At 45.8% G+C, this 20,065-nt stretch overlaps 1 pseudogene; it reads left to right on the top strand.

Moving 5' to 3' along the window:
* The first annotated feature begins 6,183 nt into the window (after positions 1–6,183).
* Positions 6,184–7,536, top strand: LOC109781505 (1,4-dihydroxy-2-naphthoyl-CoA thioesterase 1-like; annotated as a pseudogene).
* The last annotated feature ends 12,529 nt before the right edge of the window (positions 7,537–20,065 follow it).

Below are 20,065 nucleotides of genomic sequence, written 5' to 3' on the forward strand. Positions count from 1 at the left end.
TTGAGCATAAATGAAACGATTAATACAAGGATAGTTCATTGCATGACCACACTCACCAATTATAATGTTCACATTTATTTATGTGTGACTCTTTGATCTCCTTTTACCTCGACACTCTTGCCTCTTGTGGCACTGCTCTAGTCATGTGGCACGCGCTACACCAACGTCCCCTTCCCTTTGCAGCATTCACGCATGGACCACCCCGCACTGATCACCTAGGACCACGCTCGCGGCATCAGCCACCACGCCGCCCCGTCGTCGTAGCACCATCTGCAACATCGCCACACTCATCGCATCATCGCCTTGCAGTAGCAGCTCCACTCGTCCCCTTCGCAGCAACAACTCAACAACTTCCCTTGCAGCATCGATTTGCCTTGTCGCCGGCGGCCATCATAACTGCAACTCATCTGCTCCCTCGCAGCACCAGTAATGGTCGTCGCAACACCGCCTTACCACATCCCGATGACCGTCGATGGATCTCCAATGAACGCCATCTTGCATGACCATCATAGATAACCTCCACTGGCTTTGTAGCAAAGTTCTCAAGGTGATGATTGAGAACATAATAATTTGGTGCGTATTTTCTCTTGATTATAGTTATCATCTACGTCATTGCATATACTCCATAATTTCAATAGTTGCTAATTTGAGCAAACAAAAGGTTCAGCTACCTTAAGCATAGTTCACACTTACTAAATCAAGCAAGTTCACCTCACACTTACTAACTAAAAAGATCTAGTAGACCTAAACATAGCTCTAAAAAAAGACGGTCGTTCTAAACAAAGATTACTAGTATGCATAATTAAGCATAACCACCGCTGCATCGCCCTATGCCTTGCCGTCGCCTGATGAGATATTAACAACTTCTCCGGTCGGCGGGTCCTCCATGCTGAGCCCATTCTCATCGCCAAGCACTACGTTTGTTGTAATGCTTGAAGTAGTGGCGACACCAGAGTTCGTGTTGGTACTCCTGCTCCAAATCCTCGATGACCCACTACAGGTCCTTCTCGTGAGGAGCCACCCCACACATCGTCCTGACGCTCGGTCTCGAGGGAGATGACAAAGGCGTCCACAATCTATGTCTCCACGATCTCCATCTTGCGCTTGTCGATCTGTGCGGCCGGAGAGACTTCTCCCTCGATTCCATCTGTGAGCGCCGTCGTTCGGCTCCACCGATGTGCATTGTATACCAGAAGACGTTGGTCCTTGGGATTGTATGTAGGACATATCTGGTTCGTTGAGCCAGGGTGCCACACATTGCACACTGGTGGGTGGTGGGCATGGATCGCAGCAGTGGTGGTCAGGATGAACATGCCAATGAAGGAGGGGACGGTGGCGATGGCAATAATGGCGGCGATGGCGGTGTAGCGGCCGAGCTAGGTGGTAGGTATCACTGACGTAGGGGCCAAAGACGGTGGCGAGATTGCCCGAGCTAGAGAAGATGTTGAGGAGGGTGGTGATGCTGGCACTCGGCATGTGGTACACCGTCCTCAGGTACACAACACATGTTCGACAGTGTTTCGATCGTCCCTAGCTTCTCGAACGTCTCGTTCCCTGTGACAACAAGTCCATATTCGCTTTGTTTTACTAGTTCAACACTAAATCTAAAGAAATGGATGGTATTCATATTTTGTGAAATTCAGTTGCCCCTTGCCAAATCGTTTCTATTGCCCATCTCGTTGAAAATTAGACATATCAGCGCCTGTAGCTCAGTGGATAGAGCGTCCGTTTCCTAAGCGGAAGGCCGTAGGTTCGACCCCTACCAACAAAACACATCTGCTGCCTGTACATACATTACATAGACAGAAAATAGCAGCAGCGAGTCCTCCATGGGCCCCTTTTGTGAAGGAGCCGCCCAGAAAAATGCAGCTAGCTGTAGCTGGATGCACATTATGGAGGGAGCCGGCATTTTTGGGTGTCGATTAATGAATCGACTGAATTCTAGTTCTTACCCGTTGGTTTAACTTTTTCACATAAATTATCCCCATTTGCATCAGAAAACCCATTCTTTTTTTTTTGCGGGTGATCCAGAGTACCCATTAAGGAAGGTTTTTCGAGTTTTTACCCCATTTAATGAAAAGTTTCTTCAGTTCTTTCCCCATTTAGCGATATATCATATGATTCTTAGCCGCTAGATACATGCGGCATGCCACGTCATAATTTTCCGTGTCTTGTCTATAGCCAAACACAATTTTCTGTTCTATAATGGTCGTCGGGTGTACACACCGCTTCGACTTTATGTGCTTTTTTCTTCATCACGCAACTCTTTGTTTATTGGTTCCACCTCATTCTTCATCATATTTGTTGTGAGATGTTGGATCGACAGTTTTTGTAACAAACTATTGGGGGAGGGGGTTACAGTAGACACTCTGCCTCTCTCATAAAAATGAGGACGATGTCTCTACACATACACTGCACATGGTTGAAACAAAACCAACCATGCATAATATTTTTGCAAAGGTGTGATTCACTTAATAAACAAAATAAAATAAAAATAATACACAACAGAGTCTAGGCCACGCCAAGTGTCCAAAATCACAAGTCACAGAAAAATTCAAGCAAGCGCACATGCTTAATTAGGTCCAATGGTCTCTCTCTCTCTACACACACATGTGCTCCTAGCAATTCTAAAATAATGGGAGGCTCCCCCATATATGTTGGTCCCATCCTCACACTCCTAGCTAGCGGCTAGCGGTATGGTAATAAAATTGACGATGCCCCCACACTAGGGGTATCCAGGACGCCGAAAGTCGGCCCGGGGCCCCCCTGGGCCATTGCATGGCCTAGGCCCACAACCTGGCCTCGGGACCCTCTAAAAGGAAGGCGCCAACTATACTTGATGTTCAAGACTAGTAGGTCGGATGTGAGGAGGACTCTTCGACCACCTTAGAACTGACTAGTACTCTGTAACCCTACGACCTCGGTATCCTTTATAAGTCAAGGTTGGGCTAGTCGATAGAGACATTATTCGTCATCCCTTGATGTACCTATGATCCGTGAGATCATCCTTGTACTCTGTGCACCCCATCCAACCAATACAACACGAGTGTGAGTAGGGTTTGACCTCCGTAGCGAGGGCCTTAACCTAGCTAAATTTGTCTCATGTTTTCCCTCTAGGCTTTCTAGCAAGGCTCAGCGCCCTACCGAGGGGTATACTGGATTTCACACCGACAGTGGTGCGCTAGGCACGGGTCATGCTTGCCAAAACCTAGATTCAGATGGGATCTAACTTCAACCATGCCATCTTCGCTCACCTTCAGATCTTTGCCTTCGGAGCGATGAATTTCATCCCCAACTCGGCGGGGAAGATCTAAGCCATTGACACCTATAATCCAGACCAGATTCTCTTCATCGGGGATTTGGAATTCATTGCCGATTGCGGCGAGCTCTGCCTCTACAGCCTGACGCCCTGCGGAGGACATGAGCTGATCTTCGTCAACCCACCCACCGCCCACTTCATTCCCAATGTGGAATCTCTTTACGACGTCCTTGAGGAGGTGAGGTGGAGGAAGAGGAGAGCAACAATAGTTCTCAGTGGCCATCCCGGCCGGCCCACTCCTGGCCTTAACAGGCAACTGCTTGCTACATGGTTGATAATCTCAACGGTGACAGGGATAATGCCAATGTCGAGAACGAGTCGCTACCGCCATAGGCAAGGATGATCTAGCCCTGCTCGCCACACCCATGATAGGCACTGACGAAACTTTTAAGAAATTCGAAGCAAACCAAAAACAAAAGATGCAATGCCTACACTTGTGCCAGGAGCGGAAGCGTGAATGCCTTCTCCGAGAGCAGGCCTAGGTTTTGGCTCCCATGGATCCGATCCGAAACCACAATGAGCGCCATGTACCGACTGAAAAAAGACATGCCTTTGGATGCACTAAGAACTCATCACAATTATGTGCTCACCTTTTATTTGTAAATTCATTGCTTAATTAATAACTCATAGCAAACGTTACTTACTGAACATAACATAACTCAACAAAGTACATGCTTGTTCCCAGCAATAGTGACATATCAGTGAACAATCAGCCCTCCATCCATCAATCCCTCCAAAGGCCGGAAAATCATGGACCACAGCCAAACCTTTCCCAGCAAAAATTCTCTCGCGCCACCTACCGTACAAAATCCTCTCTCGCTTCACCAAACAATATGGGGAAATGGGCGGAACTGAAATTTTACCAAGGATCATGTTCAGTATTCTCCCTAGTGTCCAAAAGACGACGCTCCGTAAATTAGTTCTGTACCGAGTGTCCAGAGAATGACTTGTTAACAACACACATGGATTTACTACTCAGGATCTCACAATTAGATTACAGAAGGATACATGTAGAGGGTTCATGGAGAGAGAGAGAGAGAGAGAGAGAGAGTTCATACAAAGAAGGTAGATGATGTCAGGGAAAGAGCTTTCTAACGGTTCCGCCACCTTGCATGGTCCCTAATGAGCCAATGGGAGAAGGACAATAGTTCAAAATAAAAGAATGAGCGTACGAAAACACATAGAGCTTCTCAATACATGAGGGGCATTCCACTCATTTCTTGGGTTCTGCATGGCTCATATTTTTGAAGCCAGGCGCAACCACGTGCTGATCCGGTTGACTGAGAGTAGGACAATGTTCAAAAAATGTTAAATGTGTATAGAAAAAATGTTTCCCATGAATACAAATCATGTATACAAACAATATACAATGTGTATGAAAAAATGTTGATCACATCAAAAATCTTAATCAAGCATTTAAAAAATGTTAATCAAGAATTTGAAAAACGTTATGTGTGTATAGTAAAAAATGGTTTCCATGTATACGCATAATGTATACAAAACATATACAATGTGTATGAGAAAATGTTGATCATGTATTTAAAAAATGTTAAACATGCATAAAAACTATTCCTGATGTATATGAAAAATGTACAACATACATTAAATAAATTAACATAAAAACATATATATTTTTAAAATTTTAATTCTGTATTTAAAAACTGTTCACCATGTATTTGTAAACTGTTGACCATGTATTCATAAAACTGTTCAAAAAATTTATTTGAAGGGAAAAATGTACATCATGTTTTAAAAAATGTTCAACGTGTGTCAACAAAAACATTTCACATGTACACTAAAAATATATTTTGCATAGCGAGAAAAGTAGTCATGTGTTGAATAAAAAATAATTGATGAAAACCGACAAAGAAACAAAGAAGAAAATAAGAGAATAAAAAAGGAAAATAAAAACAGAAGAAAATCAATGCAAAAAAGAGAGGAAATGGTGAAAACCGACAATGAAACAAAGAGAGAAAAAACAAAAAAGAAGCAAAGAAAACAAACCCAAAACCAATGCCATCATGAAAACGATGAAAACTGAGAAAGAAAAAAATAAAGAAAACCAATGAAAACGAGCAAGAAACAAACAAAACCAAAGAAAAAATAAAGACAAAAGAAAGGAAAAAAAGCTAGCAAAAACCAAGAAATATACAATGAAATACAGAGAAAATAGAAACAAAAAATAATAAACTTTGAGAGAGAAACAAAGAAAACCAGTGAGAAGAAATGGAAAAGAATTTAAAAACCCTAAAAATCGATGAAGAAAATAAGGAAAATCATCAGAAAGAAAACAACAGAAAATAACCGATATAACCAGATAGTCGGGCGACGACCCAACGGTATAACAACTACATGCGGAAAAAAAAACCAACACGACTATGACGATTGAACGAACACAGCAAGCAACTAGTGAGGCAAAGTGGACAAGCTACCCATACAAAGTTGCCATGCAAGGCTTTATAAAATGAAACACAAATTTGCCTTTTTTATACATAGTCGATTTTTAGTCATGAGCCACGAGTTTGTGTGTTTTGATAAAAAAAAAGGGGGAAAGGAAAATAGAACTAGATGGTGTTGTATGCAGAAATAGCAAAGTTCTTGCATTTATATTTGCAAAGGATTTTATTATTATTTTTATCACACATATAACAAGTTATTTTACCAACTCGGTACATTAATCATGTAGACCTTTGATCATTGGGCTGTGTGGGCTTGCAGAGCTATGCATTTTTTTTCATCACATTCTAGGGCAACAGCCCAACACACCTCATTGTCTCGCTTCACGCGCGAGAGCCAGGGAACCCTTGCCAGGCATGAGATGGGCCGGCCTAGGCGCGCGAGAGGACACAACCTCATTTTTTTGCAAGTTTTTTATGTTTGTTTGTTTTTTTCTTTTTTTACTTTTGTTTATACTTCCCAATATTGTAAATAAATATATTACCAAAATCACTTTACCTAAAACATTTGAAAAAATGTTATCCAAGCATTTGAAAATGTTAAATGTGTATAGAGAAAATCTTTCTCATGTATACAAAACAAATATAATGTGTATGAAAAGAGTTGTTTATACCTCCATATATTCTAAAGTTATATATTACAAAAACACTTTTACATAAAACATTCGGAAAATGCTAATCAAGCATCCGAAAAATGTTAAATGTGTATAGAAAAAATGTTTCTCATGTATATGGAAAATGTATACAAAAAATATACAACGTGTATGAAAAAGTTGACCATGTATTTAAAAATATAATCAAGTTGTGAAAAATATTAATGAAGCATTTGAAAAATACTCTCATGTATATGAATAATGTATACTCAAAATAAACAATATGTATGAAATTTTTTCATCATATATTTCAAAACTATTAATCAAGCATTCGAAAAATGTTAAATGTGTATAGGAAACATGTTTCTGATGAATACGAATAATACATACAAACAATATACAATGTGTAGAAAATGTTGATCATGTATTTCAAAAACTTTAATCAAGCATTTGAAAAATGTAAATCAAGCATTTCAATTTGTTTACTCAAGTACTTCAAAAATGTAAATCAAGAATTCGAAAAATGTTAAGTGTGTATAGTAAAAAATGTTTTCCATGTATACGAATAATGTATACAAAAAAAATATAATCTGTATGAAAGAAATGTTGATCATGTATTTAAAAAATATTAAGCGACATTAAATAACTATTCCTGATGTATACGAAAAAAATATTGACCATCATCCAGCTACAGCTTCAGCACTGTGCGTACTACTGCAAACAATCATTGCACGGCTGGCCCTGCTTCTTCTTCATCTACGTAGAGGCGGCCGGGCTGCGAGGTGCTCCTACGTAGCAGCCATGGCGGCGGCGAAGCCCGGTAGTAGCCATAGCGACATCGACATGGCGGAGCTGGACCGGGTGCTGCACGCGGTGGGCTTCCAGATCGAGACCGTCTCCCCCGCGCTGCTCGCCGGCAGGCTCCCCGTCACCGAGTGCTGCTGCCAGCCACTCAAGGTGCTGCTATGGAAGATGTGGGTGGTGAAGCTATATATGGAAGACGGACCCGTCGCCGGAGATGAAGAAGGGGCCGCAGATCGCCGAGGCGAAGGTGACGCTGCTCTGCAACCTGCCCGTGCCGGACAACCTACACCACGCCGGCGACGCCCTCAAGAAGTACGCCGCCGATGGCGCTGCACCAACCACCACCGCCACCAGCAAACTGTGAAACTAATCACATGTGTACGGTATGTCGAGTAATCAAACCAAACTCTATCAGTTAGTGCGTGCTGTGTTGATCCGTTCGTTGGTCGATTGCAAAAATTAATGTTCTGTTCTTGAGTGGCTTTAGTTAGTTTGTCCATCCATTTACACACATTGATGCTCTTTTGATTGATTGATCAAGCAGTTGGATCAGTTGGGGGGGTTCTCCAAATCAGCACGATCAAAAGCGTGGCCAAGAAAAATCAATGATAATCAAACACAGAATGTGCTCTCACTGTCTGTCGTGCAGTTGCTCACTCCTGTAGCATTAACTTCAAGATATTTGCTTCTTCTTTTTTACTGGAATTAAAATATAGTTTTTTTTAGAAAAGGAGGATGTACCCCCGGCCTCTGCATCTGGACGATGCATGCAGCCATATTATTAATTATTCACAAAGACCATACAAGATGATACATCAATAAGCCAGAAGCCACCATCTTGGCAATGTTGTTGCTACTCCTATCCCCTTGATGAAGGCGTGCCGAATGTCCGGGCCTAATACCAAACATACATCGCACCAAAGCCTAACATCTAAAGCCGGGTGTCCCATCCAAGCCACTACCTGGATTGAGTCCCACACCGGTCTGGCACACTCCGAGTGAGCAACGCACGCTGCAAGGACCGTCACCTCCATCTTCCCGCGGTCCATCCTCAGAGCAGAACTGATGCACCGACCTTGCTAGGCCTCTCTGCCATCAACGCCACCATGACGCCAGACAGCTTCCTCCTCCTGCGCGAGTCCATCTCCAATACGCGCCCATCGCCGAACCTCCGCGGCGCCATGCCGCCAGGATCCGCGTCGGCCTTGCGGTAGATGTAGCACCACTCCTCCAGTAGTCCCCTCCAACCAGCACTTGCTCCAAAACGATGTCCCCAGAAGGGAGAACGACATCAAAGGCGCCGTCATCGTCCGATCCGGGAGGCCCAGATCTAGAGTTTCACCCGGAGCATCCCGAGCATGATGACGCAAACTGCAACGACGATGCCTCAACAAGAAAACGACATCGGAGACGCCGCCATCGTCCGCCATGACCGAAGTCGGCGCGATTTTCATCGGCAGTCGCGCCACCAGGCCGTGCACCGCCAGCATCGCTGGTCCCTTGAACCTGAGCAAACTCCAAAAATGATGCCCTCAAGAGGGACTACGACGCTAAAGCACTGCCATCGCTCGATCGCAATGAGATCTAGGGTTTCCCCCGGTGTTGCCCGCGGTGTCAAGGACCCAGACAAGGGCGTCTCCGCCCAGTTGCCGGCGTGGCGCACCCGCCATCGCGCCGTCCGCAACCCGGCGACCATGGCCGGTAGCTAGCCACCGGGCCTCACGAACACGTCCAACCACCGAGGGAGCCGCGCCGCCGCACCCTGTTCCGCCGCTGCACGCACGTACCAGGAGCACCGGGCCGACGGCATCCGCCCGCAACCAGCGCCGCCCCCTCCACCTCAGAGCTCGGCGACGTGCGCCGGGGCAGCGCCGCGCCGTCGGCTACCACCCGATCCCCCAGTTCGAGAGGTGGCGATGCCCTAGGAGCCGCGGCCCGCCACCGCCAGATCCGAGCGGGCTTTGCCCGGGGATGCGTTAGGCGGCGGCGGATGGGTGAACGCTGGGAGGAGGCCTTGCGCCGGGGGCTGAGACGCCCCGCCCGAGTCGCCCTGGAGGAGGACGATGCGAGGGGTGAGATGCGATCTGAGAGGGATTAAAATATAGTGGTTATACTACTCATGAGTAAGTGATCTAATCCAATAATGCATGTCATACTACTCGTGAGTAAGCGATCAAATCCAAAAGTACCGGTGAAACTACTCGTGAGTAGGGAGTTAACCACAAGCGAGTATGTTGCGCGACTGTCAATGCGGAATGGACAAGCTAACCAAACAAGAACGTCATATATGACTTTAGCAAAATGCATTTGCCTAGGGCTCTCATCACATATCTTGGCGCCGCTGTGGTGACAGGCTACCCATGTGTCATACTACTCATGAGTAAGCGATCGGATCATCACAACGAAGGTAAGCAATCGAATCCAAACATACTGGTGAAACTACTCGTGAGTAAAGAGTTAACCACATGCGAGTATCTTGGCGTGACTATCAATGCAAAATGGACATTCGAAACAAACAAGGATGTCATATATGGGTTTGTGAAAATGCATCTGTCTAGTGCTCCCGTCATATATCTTGCCACGATTATCGAGTCGGAGTGGACAACCTACCCACGTTGTAGTACTCGTGAGTAAAGTGATCAAATCTGAACATACCAGTTATACAACTCGTGAGTAAAGAGTTAACCACAAACGAGTATATTGATGCGACTACTGAGGAAAAGTGGACAAACTAGCCAAATAAAATTGCCATGTATGGCTTTATAATTTAAAAAACACATTTGCCTATTTTTATAAACAACCGATTATTTAGCCATGAGCCGCAAGTTTGTGTGTTTTGAGAAAAAAAGGGGAAAGGAGAAGCATGCGCTACTATCGAACTAGATGGTGTTCTATGTACAAATAGCAAAGTTCTCACATTTATATTTTCATAGGATTTTATTACCTATTTTTTCACACATATAATGGGTTTTGTACCAACTCAGCACATTAAGCTATGTAGACCTTAGATCATTGGGCTATGTGGGTTTACAAAGCTATGCGCTTTTTTTACCGCATCCCAGGCGAAGCCCCACATTACTGGGCACCTCTATGTCTCGCTTCACGCGAGACGGAGGGAAGCCTCGCCCGAAGGGAGGCACGAGATGGGCCGCCCTAAGGCGCATGAGAGGACACAACCACGTTTTTTTGTTTTATTTTTCACATTATTTTTGTCTTTTGCTTATAGTTCCAAATATTCTAAATAAATATATTAGCAAAAACATTTAACATAAAACGTTTAAAAAATGTTATCCAAGCATTTGAAAATGTTAAATGTGTATAGAGAAAATATTTCTCATGTATACAAAAATTATAGTGTGTATGACAAAAGTTGATCATGTATTTTTTTTAAATCTAGCATTTGAAAAATGTAAACAAGTACTTAAGAATATTAATCAAGCATCTGAAAAATATTAAATGTCTATAGAAACATGCTGGCAATTTATTCAAATAATGTTAAACAAGTAGGCAGGCAGGACTCGTTAACCTATTTCTGCCCCAAATAACACGTAGGTCGCCACTACTACTTAGCTACCAAATGCACACCCTTGAAAAGGCGCATGTATGCTATCCAGTTCAGTACAACCTCCCCTCCCCCCACCCCTCCAGTTTTGGGACTGTTCTAAAACGTTCTTTGTTGGATTTTTTCTTTTCTTTGTCGGTTTTACCGGTTTTCTTTTTCCTTTCGGTTTGATTTTCATTTTCATTTTTTATTTTTTTATTTTTGATTTTACAAACATTTTTTTGAGTTCAGGGACATTTTATAATTAATGCATGTTTTCTAAATTTGAAAATATGATTAGATACATGATTATAGTTTTAAAATTTTGAATATTTTAAAATTTTGGATTATTTATTAAATTTTAAAACATTTGGTAAAATTCATGAACAATTTTTAAAATTTCCTAAGGTAGCTGATACGTCTCCAACGTATCTATAATTTTTGATTGTTCCATGCTATTATATTATCTGTTTTGGATGTTTTATATGCAATAATATGTTATTTTATAATATTTTTGGAACTAACCTATTAACCTAGAGCCCAGTGGTGGTTCCTGTTTTTTCCGTGTTCTTGACCTTTTTCAAGTAAGAATATCAAACGGAGTTCAAACGGAATAAAACTTTACGATGATTTTTTATGGAACAAAAGAGACACCCGGTGCTTTGGAGGAAGGCCAGAAGAGCCACGAGGGCACCACAAGCCTAGGGGGGCGCCCCTGGCTTGTGACTCCCTCGTGGGCACCCCTGACTTGTTCTCAACGCCAAAAATTCCTATATAAATACCCATGACTCCAGAAAGAAACCGAGATAGGGAGTTCCGCCGTCGCAAGCCTCTGTAGCCACGAAAAACCAATCGGGAGCCCGTTCCGGCACCCTGCCGGAGGGGGAACCCATCACCGGTGCCCATCTTCATCATCCCGACGGTCTCCATGACGAGGATGGAGTAGTTCACCCTCGGGGCTGAAGGTATGTACCAATATCTATGTGTTTGATCTCTCTCTCTCTCTCTCTCTCTCTCTCTCTCTCTCTCTCTCGTGTTCTTGATTTGGCATGATCTTGATGTATCGCGAGCTTTGCTATTATAGTTGGATCCTATGATGTTTCTCCCCCTCTACCTTCTTGGAATGAATTGAGTTTTCCCTTTGAATTTATCTTATCGAATTGAGTCTTTAAGGATTTGAGAACACTTGATGTATGTCTTGCATATGGATATCTGTGGTGACAATGGGATGTTCATGTGATTCACTTGATGAAGGAAATATGCCCTAGAGGCAATAATAAAGTTATTATTTATTTCCTTATTTCATGATAAATGTTTATTATTCATGATATAATTGTATTAACCAGAAACATAATACATGTGTGAATACATATGCAAAACAGAGTGTCACTAGTATGCCTCTACTTGACTAGCTCGTTGATCAAAGATGGTTAAGTTTCCTAGCCATAGACATGAGTTGTCATTTGATAAACAGGATCACATCATTAGGAGAATGATGTGATTGACTTGACCCATTCCGTTAGCTTAGCACTTGATCGTTTTAGTTTACTGCTGTTGCTTTCTTCATGACTTATACATGTTCCTATAACTATGAGATTATGCAACTCCCGATTACCGGAGGAACACTTTGTGTGCTACCAAACGTCACAACGTAACTGGGTGATTATAAAGGTGCTCTACAGGTGTCTCCGATGGTACTTGTTGAGTTTGCATAGATCGAGATTAGGATTTGTCACTCCGATTGTTGGAGAGGTATCTCTGGGCCCTCTCGGTAATGCACATCACTATAAGCCTTGCAAGCAATGTGACTAATGAGTTAGTTGCGGGATGATGCATTACGGAACGAGTAAAGAGACTTGCCGGTAACGAGATTGAGCTAGGTATTGAGATACCGACGATCAAATCTCGGGCAAGTAACATACCGATGACAAAGGGAACAACGTATGTTGTTATGCGGTTTGACCGATAAAGATCTTCATAGAATATGTAGGAACCAATATGAGCATCCAGGTTTCGCTATTGGTTATTGACCGGAGACGTGTCTCGGTCATGTCTACATAGTTCTCGAACCCGTAGGGTCCGCACGCTTAACGTTCGGTGATGATCGGTATTATGAGTTTATGTGTTTTGATGTACCGAAGATAGTTTGGAGTCCCGGATGTGATCACGGACATGACGAAAAGTCTCGAAATGGTCAAGACATAAAGATTGATATATTGGACGGCTATATTCGGACACCGGAAGTGTTCCGAGTAGTTTCAGAGAAAACCGGAGTGCTGGAGGGTTACCGGAACCCCCCGGGAGAACTAATGGGCCACATGGGCCATAGTGGAGAGAGAGAGGGCCGGCCAGGGCAGGCCGCGCGCCCCCTCCCCCTCTGGTCCGAATTGGACTAGGGAAGGGGGGGGGCGGCGCTCCCCTTTCCTTCTCCCTCTCCTCCTTCCTTTCCCCCTCCTACACTACAAAAAAAAGACACATCCGTGACATTTTGGGCCGAACGAATTTTTTTTCTGTCATACTTATGACACTTCTATGACGATAATTGTGACAAAACCCGGTATCATCATAGATGTGGTGGGGTCCTACTTCTATGACAAAAAAATCATGACAGAAAATGGGCTTTTCGTCCTGGGCGGGCCGGAGACGCAGCTGGATGACATTCTTTGGGCCGTCCATGATGGAAAAAACCATGGTAGAAGCGAGGGCGAGGAAAATATCGGGGTGTTCCCGGTTAGGGTGGGTGGTCGGGGCCGAGCGATGCGCGTTTCTCTCATACACACACGCGCGTGGGTGCGAGGCGTTGGGCACTAACTGAACCCGAGCGAGGCGTTGGGCTCTAACTGAACCTGAGCGATTGCACTGCAGGCTACGCGTTACTGAACCCGAGCGATCGATCGATGGCTGTTAACTGAACCTGATCGAGCGATTCCTTCGCTACTGCCGCTAACTGAAGCCGTTCGATGCTGCCTCTGGATGAACAGTGAGCGTTGCTGGGGGGGGGGGTTTGGATGAACAGTTTCCGGTGGGGGTGGATGAACAGGACCCCGTGGTGTTGCCTCTGTATGAACAGGACCCTGATCGATCAAGCCGGTTGGGGCTGGATGAACAGGACCCCGTGGAGGGCAGGATGAACAGGACCATCCTGTGGAGGGCAGGATGAACAGTAGACGGTGGAGGGCTGGATGAACAGTAGCCCGTGGAGAGGGCTGGTTGAACAGTAGTCGATAGAGTAGCGCGCGGTGGAGGCTGGATGAACAGGAGCCCGTGGATGAATAGTCACAGGTGGAGGCTGGAGGAGGTCGACGGTGGATGAACAGTAGCCCGTGGAGGCTGGAGGGGGTCGACGGTGGAGATGAACAGTATCCCGTGGAGTTTCGTTTTGCGGTACGCCACACCCCTCCCGATGAACAGGACCCCCGTTTTGACCGTAGCGCTCCAACACAAGTCCGTTTCCTCCGTTTTGCGGTACGCCACACCCCTCCCGATCAACAGGACCCCCGTTTCGACCGTAGGAGGTCCGTTTCCTCCGTTTTGCGGTACGCCAGACCCCTCCTGATGAACAGGATCCTGTTTCGATCGTGGCCGGTCGAACACAAGGCCGTTTCCTCCGTTCTGCGGTACGCCAGGCCTTGTTTCCATCGGCTGTTCCGTCCAAGCCGGTTGGCTCCCACGCGTTCCGTTGCCTCTCAATGAACACGACGCATTCCGTTGCCTCCCCATGAACACGACGATGACGCAGTTTCTCCGTTCCGACCCAGCCATGTACACGAGCCCTGGCCGTACGTATGCGCGAGTAGGCGTTAGAGACCCTGCCCGTATGTACGTACGTGGCCGTATTTTCTTTCTTGCACACTGGCCGCTGTACGTACATGTACATGCTACGTGCGCGCCTCTACTACGACACGTGCGCGCCTCTACATCGACCAGTATGTACGTACACGTTCGCGACCAGAATGACAACGCTACTTACGCTTCGACCAGGTGGGTCCCGACTGTCAGGCACTTCCTTGCGTGCGAAGATGTAGCTGGTGGGTCCCAGCAGTCAGGGGGGCGAATCGTTTTTTTGCCCGGACGCACTTCCTTGCGTGCGAAGATGCAGCTGGTGGGTCCCAGCTATCAGGGGAAATGTTTTTTTCGCGAAACACGGTGGCCCGTCCGTTGGGTCCCCGCTGTCAGGTGGAGGAATAAATGTTTTACGCGTAATAAGGAGGCACTTCCTTGCTGCGGCCGTGGACCCAACTGTCAGCCTCTCCACGTACAGTCCATGTCCGATGGAAGCCGTTCCTTGACCACGTTGACCACGCCGCGCTGAGAGCACCAGGGCGGTGGACGACGGCGAGGCCTAGGAAGGGGACAACGCGGAGCCGGTGAAGACGCGTCAGTGGAAGCCCGCGCGGAGAGGAGTACGAGGGTTCACTGGTTTGGCTGCAGTGTGAGGCTGCCGTCGCTGCAGGGCCTGGCCAGCGGTGGGAATAGTAGGGGGCGGTGAGGCCTCCGCAGCAGCACAGCCGGCCACGGGAGGCAGGAGCATGTGGCACGACCGGCGCTGCTTTGGGCGGCTGGAGCAAGAAGACCAGAGGTTGAAGAAGCACCACGGCCGTTGGATGGGCATTGTACGGTCACTGGAGCTAGAATCGTTCATATTGACTAAGTTGACAAAGCCCTCCGTCCCCGTCAACTTAGTAGGCCCACAAGTCAGCCACCCACCAAGGTGGGTCCCAACTAGCAGGGGAGTATTCATTTTTTTGTGCGTAATAAGGAGGAGGCACTTTCGGTGGGTCCGAGCTGACAGCGGGGGGAACATTTTTTTCGCGAAATACGGTGACCCGTCCGGTGGGTCCCAGCAGTCAGGGGGAAAACGTTTTTTTCGCAAAATACGGTGGCCCGTCCGGTGGGTCCCTGCTGTTAGGTGGAGGAATCGTTATTTTCCGCATAATAAGGAGACACTTCCTTGCTGCGGCTGTGGACCCAGCTGTCAGCCTCTCCACGTACAGTACACTTCCGATGAAGTCGTTCCTTGACCACGTTGACCACGCCGCGTTCCGTTGCATGCATGCGTCCATGGGCGTGGTGCGTCCCCACTGTTAGCCTCTCACGTACAGTCATCTTCCGATGACTCTCAGTTGTTGACCACGTTGACCACACCGTGCCAAGCGCACCCAAGGCCGGTGGACGACAGCGAGGCCCTAGACTGGAACGACCCGTAGATGGGGAAGACGGGGCAGTGGAGTCGCAGATGGAGAGGAGTGGGAAACTTGACTGGTTCGGGTGCGCGGCAGCACAGCCGCGGTGCCGCCCACGGGAGACAGGAGCAAGAACATAGGTTGAAGAAGGAGCACGGCTGTTCGATTAACATCCAACGGTCCAGCTGCTAGAATCATTTGTTGATTAAGTTGACAAAGCCCTGCGTACACATCCGCTTAGTAGGCCCACAAGTCAGCCACCAAATCTGACGGGTCCCAGCTGTCAACGGGAGGAATAATTTTTTTCGCATAACAAGGAGGCACTTCCTTCCGTGCGAAGATATAGCCGGTGGGTCCCAGCTGTCAGGTGGAGGAAACATTTTTTTCAGCTTAATAAGGAGGAACTTTCCTTGCGTGCGACCATGGACCTTGTGGGTCCCAGCCGTCAGGCTCTCCACGTACAGTCCTCTTCCGATGACTCTCATTTTTTGACCACGCCGCACCGAGCGCAGCGAGGTGGTGGACAATGGTGAGGCCCCGGACGGGAACGACTCGGAGATGGGAAGACGCGGCAGTGGAGTCGCAGATTGAGTGGAGGAGATGGGTTATAACTGGTTCTGGTGTGGTGTGGGGCTGCAGTCGGTGGAGAATAACAGGAGGTGTGGAGGGGTGGAGGGATAGCCTGGCCGGCGGTGGGGTAGCGCTTCGCAGCGATGCGTGCTAAGCAGAGCCGCTAGCTGCCGGAGGCCGGACCAGGCGGTCCCGGCGACGTTGGAGGAAGAAGACGAGAGATTGAAGGTGCATGCCGGCCAAGTTGACAACGCCCTGCGTAGGCTTCGACCTATTGGCCCACATGTGAGCCTGCAAAAATGTGGCATATATTTAACCCATGTTTTCTAGAATGTCCAGTCCATTTGCTGGGCTGGGTGAACAAATAATTTCGCGTCAATGCGGCCCATTTATATTATCTAAGAAATCCCAGCCCATTTGCACTTCCCTCAAATACACGAATTAGCCGGGCTCGTAATATATATAATGTTATGTTAGAAGGAGCAATTAATATCAAAAATAAACCGGAGAGGCACATTTTTTATATACATAATTAACAAATTAGCTAGTTATTTCTCAAAATAAAAATGAGCGTGTTACTATTACATTGGTCCTTAAAATCTTCGCAAGCTTTTGTACGCAATCACCAGGATTTTCCTTGCCTGTGAGTCAAAAACAACCAGGATTTTACTTGCCAACTTCTGTTAAACATTTACTTTTATAAGTTAATAACACGTGGGATGTTTTTATAATGTATATATAAGTCTCTATAAAATATACGATAATAGTAATAATATAAATATATATAATGTGGTTAAAAAAATACATTGGGCTGCCGATCTTTAAGAAAAAGCCCATAGGCCGGTATGGACCTCAAAAAATAAGTTGAAACCACTGTCACCGTATGTCGTGGGCTACGCATGTTAAAATACAAAACCTAGGCCTAGCTGATACTTGTTCGCCCTCTGGAAAAAAATGATACCAGATCCCCGAGTGAACTGGATTACAGAGGGGGCCGGCGGCATGAGTAAAGAAGCACATTAGGAGCGATTTTTTTTCTTCAGTGGATGGCTCTCGATGGCTTTTTTTACTTGCCTCTGCACCATACAACTTGTATTTTTAGCCTCCCAGTCGATGGTGGACCAGCAACCCATTTGCTGGGTGGGCCAACCTACATAAACCAGCACTCGATTTTTCATCAAGCCCTAAAAATAATGCAGTACTATGTTTGTTTTGAGGCCGAAAACATTACGGCAGGGGTTGAGTGGGGGAGGGGGCAAGACAGAGCAAAAAGATTAAAAAGAGCTGATGCGCCGTTGCTACCTTAACAAAGCAGGTGCAATTCTTCTCGGGAAGAAGGTGTGCCGTTGACACCCACACGTCACATACCCCACAGTAGGCATACTAACAAGTTCACACACAAGCACAACAGAAAAGGTAAACATTCGTATCAAACTCAGGTTCACAGGACACGTTCATATTCATAGCCAACATTCACTATCAACAACTCAAAAGATTCATATACACAAGTTCAGCATGTCTATGGATCCAAATGATTGATAGATCACACAACAATATTCATAGATAATTCACAAAAAGATTCAGATATACACATGTTCAGTATGTTTATGCATCCAAATGATTGAGATCACAACCAATATGATCCATGGACGAACTTTAATTACCTAGGGTACAGACTGGTAAATGGTGTTCAGTCGGAGGTACTTCTTGCTAAAATTAATGCTTGTATGAGTAAACTTTCGAGTACATAAGAGGCAGCACAGACAATCTGAACTTTGCTTGTAGGTTTATCCTCAAATAGTGGCCTCATGCCGAGGGAGGTTTGAGCAACTTGGCCACTACTTTCATCCAACTAGTTTACTGGCTCATCTTGGTCCTATAGCTCGCCAAAATTCTACATTGCAGACTGGTAAATGGTGTTCAATTGGAGGTACTTCTTGCTAAAATTAATGCTTGTACGAGTAAACTTTCGAGTACATAAGAGGCAACACAGACAATCTGAACTTTGCTTGTAGGTTTATCCTCAAATAGTGGCCTCGTGCCGAGGGAGGTTTGAGCAACTTGGCCACTACTTTCATCCAACTAGTTTACTGGCTCATCTTGGTCCTGTATCTCGCCAAAATTCTACATTGCAGACGAGAAAGGAGGCGGTTAAGAAAATGAACCACCCAAATTTTTTGTGCAGTTCAACTGAAATGGAGCATCCCTAGCGTGCAGACTGATTAAGTGCCAGATGAATATACGCGTCAACCAACTTGTCTGGAATCTTTAGACTCCATGCCATACAGTTCGCTACCATATGTGCCGATAACCAAAAGGCACAAGTTGGGACCAAAGACTGGACTGCGTTTTTCTGGGCTATGTGCCAAGCAATATTTTTGGCGTTCACTCTCCTAATACTTGGAGTTTGACAATTGGTTGACGCCGGTTGATACTCGAATGAATATAGGCACTTCTTCTTGTCAACATCGATGCTTGTCTGAGTGAACTTTGGAGTACATAGCAGCAGCATAAATACATGTCCATCTGATCTTTTTGTGCAGTTCTACTGAAATCACCCGATGTAATGATTTTCCTGCGAGTTCAAGCTCCAAGTTACTCCTTTATGAAATCGGCAAACAATAGCACAATACCAAATTACCAATACATATGACAAGCACAATAATCAGGATACAGACCAGTACCAACCTGTGTGAGGTAGCATATCAATTACTATTTCCTTTGACTGGAAGCCGAGATAAGCCAAGCGACTGACAGCAAAGGAAGAATGCAAGCCGAGATTAGCGACTAATGATACGTCTCCAATGTATCTATAATTTTTGATTGTTCCATGCTATTATATTATCTGTTTTGGATGTTTATGGGCTTTATTAAACACTTTTATATTATTTTTGGGACTAACCTATTGACCCAGAGCCCAGTGCCAGTTCCTGTTTTTTCCCTTGTTTCAGTGTTTCGAAGAAAAGGAATATCAAACGGACTCGAAACGAAATGAAACCTTCTGGAGAAGTTATTTTTGGAAAGAAAGCAACCCGGGAGACTTGGAGTCCACGTTAAGAAAGCAACGAGGAAGGCACGAGGCAGGGGGCGCGCCCTCCACCCTCGTGGGCCCCTCGTGGCTCCCCTGACGTATTTCTTCCTCCTATATATATCCATATACCCTAAAACCTTCGGGGAACATAATAGATCGGGAGTTCCGCCGCCGCAAGCCTCTGTAGCCGCCAAAAACCAATCGGGACCCTGTTCCGGCACCCTGCCGGAGGGGGGATCCCTCACCGGTGGCCATCTTCATCATCCCGGCGCTCTCCATGACTAGGAGGGAGTAGTTCACCCTCGGGGCTGAGGGTATGTACTAGTAGCTATGTGTTTGATCTCTCTCTCTCTCTCTCGTGTTCTTGATTTGGCACGATCTTGATGTATCGCGAGCTTTGCTATTATAGTTGGATCTTATGATGTTTCTCCCCCTCTACTCTCTTGTAATGGATTGAGTTTTCCCAGAACACTTGATGTATGTCTTGCCGTGCTTATCTGTGGTAACAATGGGATATCACGTGATCCACTTGATGTATGTTTTGGTGATCAACTTGCGGGTTCAGTGA

The sequence above is a fragment of the Aegilops tauschii genome, chromosome 5 (genome assembly GCF_002575655.3).
Source record: "Aegilops tauschii subsp. strangulata cultivar AL8/78 chromosome 5, Aet v6.0, whole genome shotgun sequence".
Lineage (NCBI taxonomy): Eukaryota > Viridiplantae > Streptophyta > Magnoliopsida > Poales > Poaceae > Aegilops > Aegilops tauschii.